The following is a 7137-nucleotide window of genomic DNA, read 5'->3' on the forward strand; positions in this document are numbered from 1 at the left end:
TTTTGAGGTGGAGTCTCACTCTGTCGCCCAGACTGGAGTACAGTGGCCGCTCCCGGCCACTGCAGCCTCGCCTGCTGGGCTCCGGCGATCCTTCCGCCTCAGCCTTCTGAGTAGCCAGAATTACAGGCAAGCGCTGCCATGCCCGACTGATTTTTTGATTTATTGTAGAGATGAGGTCTCGCTGCCCAGGCAGGTCTCGAACCTGCGGGCTCAGGCAATCCACTCACCTCAGCCTCCCAAAGCACGGGATTACAGGCTGAGCCACCGAGCCCGGCTTTCCTTTCTTTTGAGTCAAGATTTCACTCTGTCACCCAGGCTGAAGTGACAGTGGCATAATGATCACGGCTCACCACAGCCTCGACCTCCTGGGCTCAGCCGATCCTTCTGCCTCAGCCTCCTGAGTAGCTGGAACTACAGGCATGTACCACCACACTGGCTAATTTTTTAAAAAGTTTTTGTAGAGACGAGTTCTTGCTATGTTTCCCAGGCTGGTCTCGAACTTTTGGGCTCAAGCAATTTTCCCGTCTCAGCCTCCCAAAGTGCTGGGATCACAGGTATGAGCCACTGCGCTGGCCTATAAATCGCCTTTTCTAATAGGAAGGGACAGTACTAATTCCCTAAGTTCCAAGTGTGTGTGTGTGCATGTGTGTGAGTGTGTGTGTGTGTTTGGAGGGGGTAGGTAAGTGGGGAAGATGAGGGGGCCTCTCTACCTCCCCACCCCCCACAAACCCCTGTCTTAACCCAAGTGCCTTGTAACTTGTTGTCTTGGGCTCAATAAGTATTTGTTGCCTGACTGATAAATATGAGTTGACATTCACAGGGACAAAGCGAATCCCACTGGGGCTTGGATGAAAATGTCTATGTGTGCAAGGATGACCTCCTGGCTGTGGGTAGCAAAAGCCCCCACCTCCAGATTCTGTTGCTGGAATTGAGTTTCTGAAGCTCATTTTTGCTTCTTTTTCAACAGCCTCATATGGGCCCATCTGGTGGCTCGCGTCGGAGACGGACTGTATTCCCTTTATCCCTCCCCACTCAGGTAGGATGTCTGGGGCTGGTTCAGGGATCCCTCCCACCGTAAGCTCCTGGGCTGTCTGCACTGCTTCTGGGCTTCCATGTGTCAGGCAGCCAATGGGTGGGTGTGTTTTCAGAGGCTGTTATCTATGTCAAGACGCCGGGTGCTGTGGGTGACGCGGGTGACGGCAGGATGTGTGTAAGTCACGGTCTGCGCCGAGAGCAGGGGATGATTTAGTTGGGATAAGACACACGTGTACACCAGATGCTGGGTCGGTGAAACCAGGGCGGCGCGGAGCGGGGGGTGGCTCTGCGTGGGGGCAGCAGCTGTCTCCCAGCAGTCATTTCGGACCTGTGAGGTCTGGTCAAATACTGATGAAGAAGGACTGCCGAGAATGGGGAGGGCCCTTATCCCTCTGCTTCCCAAGGAGGGGAGGCTGAGGGGGACCAGCAGGAGCCAGGGTGAGCAGGATGAGGCCGGTCTGAGCATCAAAGGGAAGGCTTCGAATCTCAAGTCCGGTGAGTGAAGTTTTGCCGACCAGAGACTGCATTTGTTTTTATTCTTATTTTAAAAGAATTCTTATTTCTTCCCAGTGATCAAAGTAAATCATACCTTATTGTGGAAATTGTGGAACATACAGAAAAGTGTAACAAAGACAATGGAAACCACCTATAATCTCTTTCTGGAGATCACTGCTGTTAACGTTTTGACACTTCTCTTTCCAGTCTGTAATAAATGTGTACTTAGCATAGTGGTTAAGTGTGTGGGATGGGAATCTGGCTCTTTGGGTTCAAACTTGTGCCTTGTACCATTTTTTTTTTCTTGAGTCGGAGTCTCACTCTATCGCCCAGGCTGGAGACTGCAGGGGCATGTTCATGGCCACCGCAGTCTCTACCTGCTGGGTTCAGGCGATCCTTCTGCTTCAGCCTTCCAAGTAGCTGGAACCACAAGCATGCACCACCACTCCCAGCTAATTTTTTGATATATTGTAGAGACAAGGTCTCACCATGTTGCCCAGGCTGGTCTCGAACCCATGGGCTCAGGCAATCCTCTTGCCTCTGCCTCCCAAACTGCCGGGATTACAGGCGTGAGTCACTGCGCCCGGCTGTGCACTGTACCATTGTTTAACTTCTCTGTGCCTTGGTTTTCCCATCTTTAATGGAGACAGGGGCTGAGTTGTGACTCACACCTGTATTCCCAGCACTTTGGGATTGCAGGAGGATTGCTTGAGCCTAGGAGTTCAAGACCAGCCTGGGCAACATAGCGAGACCTCATTTTTACAAAAAATCAAAAAATTAGCTGTGAGTGGTGGTGTATACCTGTAGTCCCAGCTACTTTGGAGGCTGAGGTGGGAAGATCACTTGAGCCCAGAAAATCAAGGCTGTGGTGAGCCGTGATGATGTCACTGCACTTCAGCTTGGGCAAGAGAGTGAGACCTCTGACTCAAAAAAATTAATTAATGAAAAGAAATGGAGGTATGACTAGTACAGCTGGCCCTCCATATCATGGGTTCTGCATTCACGGACTCAGCCAATCACGCATCAAAAATATTAAAGGAAAAACATTAAAAAATAACAACACAGCAGTAAAAAAATACAAATAAAAGACAGAGCATCACAACTATTTTCTTAGCATTTATATTCTTTTAGGTATTATAAGTAATCTAGGGATGATTTAAAGTATCTGGGAGGATGTGTGAATGCTACACCATTTTATATCAGGGGCTTGAGCATCCACGGATTTTGCTATCCGAGACTGGTCCTGGAACCAATCCTCCCATGGATACTGAGGGACGACAGTACTTAGCTTCTAGGGATTCTGTGAGGATTGAATGAGGTGATTCCTGTAAGTGCTGGCACATATAAGTGCTCGATAGATACTAGCTCTTATTATCGTACATATCTCAATTTGGACCAAGCCCTTTAAAATTGTTGAATCCAGCCTTTTTCTCACCTAATGTTCTACCATAAGCATTTTCCCACATCATTAAAAGCGCTTCTAGAGCCTCATTTTATTTTATTATTGATTGATTGATTGATTGATTGATTTTGAGTTGGAGTCTCACTCTGTCGCCCAGGCTGGAGTGCAGTGCATGCTCACGGCCACCACAGCCTTAACCTGCTGGGCTCAGGTGATCCTCCTGCCTCAGCCTTCCAAACCACACGCCACCATGCCCAGCTAATTTTTTGATTTATTGTAGAGACGAGGTCTCACCGAGTTGCCCAGGCTGGTCTCGAACCCTTGGACTCAGGCAATCCTCTCACCTCGGCTTCCCAAAGTGCTGGGATTACAGGCATGAGCCACCACACCTGGCTAGAGCCTCATTTTAAATGGCTTCAGAATTTTGCACCCCATGGATTCATCATAATTTATTTAGCAACATTCTTATTACTGGACATTGATTCTGTCCTCAAGTTTTTGTTAATACAAATAACATTGCGATAAACATCTTTGTCCTTAATTTTTTTCTTGTTATGGAAATATAGTATGCCCATTATTTTTAAAATGGAAAAATACAGAGGAATATAAAGAAGAAAATTAAAATTATCAGAGAGAGAGAGAGAGAGAGAGAGAGAGAGAGAGAGGGAGGGAGGGAGAGATTGAGAGAGAGGAGAGACTCTCTCATCAGAAAGAGGGTGTTCTGGGCCAGTCTGTGTGAGAGGCTCTACCCAGCGCCTGGCAGCGTAAACACAGCTAGAGTTAAATAACAACCCAGGACAATATGAGGGACGTCACAGAGCTCCAAGTGATTAATTGCCAACTAAGCACTACAAGTTCCCTAACCAGCAGTGTTTGCTCCAAGTGACCAGCTGGGACATGGAGAGTCTTTAGGGTTTTTAAAGAACACTTTGTTCTGCTGTGTGACAGGTTTTCTGGAGTCTTTACTAGCCAGAAAGCTTTCTTTCCTACGGGCTTTTTGGACAAGGGGGCTGCCAATATTCTCGATCAGAAGGCTCTTCTCCCTCACCCCTTCCTCCAGCCCTGGTCAATTTGGGGGCTGCTTTAGAGGTGAGAGCCTGCTCTGGCCTCAGTCCACCTCCCCAGGTCTCTTCTGAAAACCCTCAATATCCCATACCACTCAAAGGATTCCTACCCACTACACTGGAGGGGGCTTTATGGCAGGCCTAAGGGTAGGTGTACCTGACCCAGAGTGGCTTCAGGACAACTTGGACTAAAGAACTTGGAACCTGTTGGGAGCTTCTGGCAGACTGTCTACAAAACTGACAGCCAGCAATTTCCCTCATCGCTTTATGTGCATGCTGCTCCTCCCATCAAAAAGAAGCAAGAGGCACTGGGCGTGGTGGCTCACACCTGTAATCCCAGCACTTTGGGAGGCATAGGTGAGAGGATTGCCTGAGTCCAGGGATTCGAGACCAGCCTGGGCAACTTGACGAGACCTCGTCTCTACAATAAATCAAAAAATTAGCCATGTGTCATGGTGTGCACCTGTGGTTCCAGCTACTTGGAAGGCTGAGGTGGAAGGATTGCTTGAGCCCAGCAGGTTGAGGCTGCAGTGGCTGTGAGTGTGCCACTGCACTCCAGCCTGGCTGACAGTGAGACTATGACTCAAAAAAAAAAAAAAAAAAAAAAAAAGCAAGAGTCTGTATCCCCTCCCCATGAATCCAGGCTGGCCTTGTGACTTGGTTTGGCCGAGAGAATACAGTGAAAGTGTTGCCGTGTGACTTCTGAGTCTAGGTCTTAAGAGACCCAGCAATGTCTGTTTTACCCTCTTGAATAGAACCGCTATGTAAGAAGCCCAGTCTATCCTACTGGAGAGGGAGGCTGAGGGGGAACAGGAGCATCTCAGTCAATAGCTAGCACCAACTGCCAAAGATGTGAATGAGGCCATCTGGGACACCCAGGCCCTGTCAAACTCCCAGCTGACTGCAATTGCATGAACTCCAGCTGTCATGTGGAACAGAAGAACCACCCAGCGAAGCCAAGCTGCTCCACGGAATTGTGGGGGTAAAAAACCCAAAGCAGTTGTTAACCCAGGGACAATGACTCATGCTTGTAATTCCAGCTACTTAGGAGGCAAAGTTGGGAGGATAACTTGAGTCCAGGAGTTCAAGACCGGCCTGGGCAACATAGCGAGAGCTCTTATCTCTAAAAAAATAAAAAATAAATTAGCTGAGTATGGTAGCACATGCCTGTAGTCCTAGCCACTTGGGAGGCTGAGGTGGGAGGATTGCTTGAGCCCAGTAACTTGAGACTGTGGGCTATGATCTTACCTCTGCACTCTCATATGGGAGACAGAGAAGACCCTGTCTCTAAAAAAATAAAAAGGAAAAGAAATCAATTGTTGTTGTTTTAAGTCATTAAGTTTTGGATGTGCTTCTTAGGCAGTGATAGATAAACAAAACAAAGCCATTTCAAATATTGTAAGGGTCACTGGTGGGAGAGAAATGACCTTGTCCTTGCAGGCCCCAGGGAAAATAGCAAGGGAGTGGCACCTTTCAGTTCAGTACTGGTAGGAGCTCTAAGACATTCAGTCATCTAAGAAGGGGACCACATGTGACCTTGGTGCTCTCTTGCAGGGCATGAACAAAAATATGGAGGCTGCTTATTGGTGTCTAGAAGGGCGTTTAGGAGACCAATGGCTGACACACAGTCCTGCCCTGAGCTGCTTTGATTCTTTCTTCCCTTCCACACTCATTCCATTTATTCTATCCACTTTCCCCAAAGGGAACTTTTCACACCCCACCACAAGCCCCTGCCGGAAGACAGAGCCACCCTCTTTTCTGTTCCATCTCTGTGGGCTTTTGTTAGCCCAGGCATTTTTCAAAATCACATGCCACTTCGTTTGGAAAGTTTTTTGGGGGGAAGGAAGTGGTGCTGGGAAAAACGTTTTTCATGTGACCTTGGCTTCTTTGGAACGGATGAACCTTACCATATTCTGCAGTGCCTAGATGCAAGCTCTGAAAAGAGGAGCCCTGCTTTATTGATTTCCGTATGGCCCAGTGTCTAGCACGGGGCTGAGGGCCCAGGCCTGACCCAGGTTTGTGCTGTGTCAGGCTAATCACACACCTGGAAGCCGGATCTGCCCTCCCTTGCCACACCCGCCTGGGCTCTTCAGCTCCTAAGGGGTCAGCTTGGAACAAGGAGGCAAGGCCAGGGCGACCCCACGAAGGATCTACTGCGCTCAGCAGCCAGTGGCTGTTTCACCATGCCTGTTCTTGATGTCCCGGAGCCCGGGAGTGTGTAGGGGGGCCTCTGTCAAGTTCGCTGTGGAGCTCGGAGACTCTTCCTTGGAGAAGCAAGATGTGCGCGCGTTTGTGTGCGCGCGTGCGCACACACACATACACATACACTCAGCACTCAAGCGCGGAGACTGCCTCAGGGGAGACACTGTCTGCAGGAACCAGACTCCACAGCCTCCCTAGGGACTCGTCATCGCGTCTCTCGTCAAAGTGTCACTTGTCAGGCGCGACTCTAGCTCAGCGCAACTCACCCCCTCGCTCTCACATTGTAGGAACGGCCTCCGAGGAGAGTGGGTTCTGCGTAGTTTCCAGGCAGGCGCCGCTTGTCTTGTCCTTGGCAATTTCTTGGCCTGGCCCCAGAAACCCTAATGAGCCGTGGATATGAAGAACCACCACCGAGGTAGTTATCGGAGGTGCCCATGCAGGGATTGGGGAGTCAGGCCCCCACCCCACCCCCAGGCCCTGTTTGTGGCGTCATTCCGTCTAAGTCTCAGCAGTTCCTGGAGAGTAACAGGTTTGAGCAAGACTTTTTGTACAAAGGAAAGGCAAGAACAGAAAAAGGATCTCAGGTCAGTTGGGCAGAGGTGGGGAGAGGATACGAATGGGGAAGGCCATCTGAGGGTAGGTGGTCAGGGAATGGCCTTTAGCTTCCAGGAGCCTCAGGCCTGCTCCAGGGGGTCTCTGTAGAAGCCGAGCTCCTGTAGCCACTTTGGGGTTCCTAACTCCTCCTCACTCACAGGGGCCTTGTCTTCCTTGAGCAATTTTACCCCTCTGGGTCCCACACGGCAGCCCCTGCCACAGCCCAGAGCAGCCAAGCCTATGGCCCGGTCTCTATAATCAGTCTCCCTCGGTGTCTCCATCCCTGTCGTCTCTGGGAGAAAGGCCTGGATCTAAGCGCGCACACACCTCGATTAGAAATGTAGT

Source organism: Carlito syrichta, unplaced genomic scaffold (genome assembly GCF_000164805.1).
Source record: "Carlito syrichta isolate Samal-C Ts95f unplaced genomic scaffold, Tarsius_syrichta-2.0.1 Scaffold169968, whole genome shotgun sequence".
NCBI classification, from domain to species: domain Eukaryota; kingdom Metazoa; phylum Chordata; class Mammalia; order Primates; family Tarsiidae; genus Carlito; species Carlito syrichta.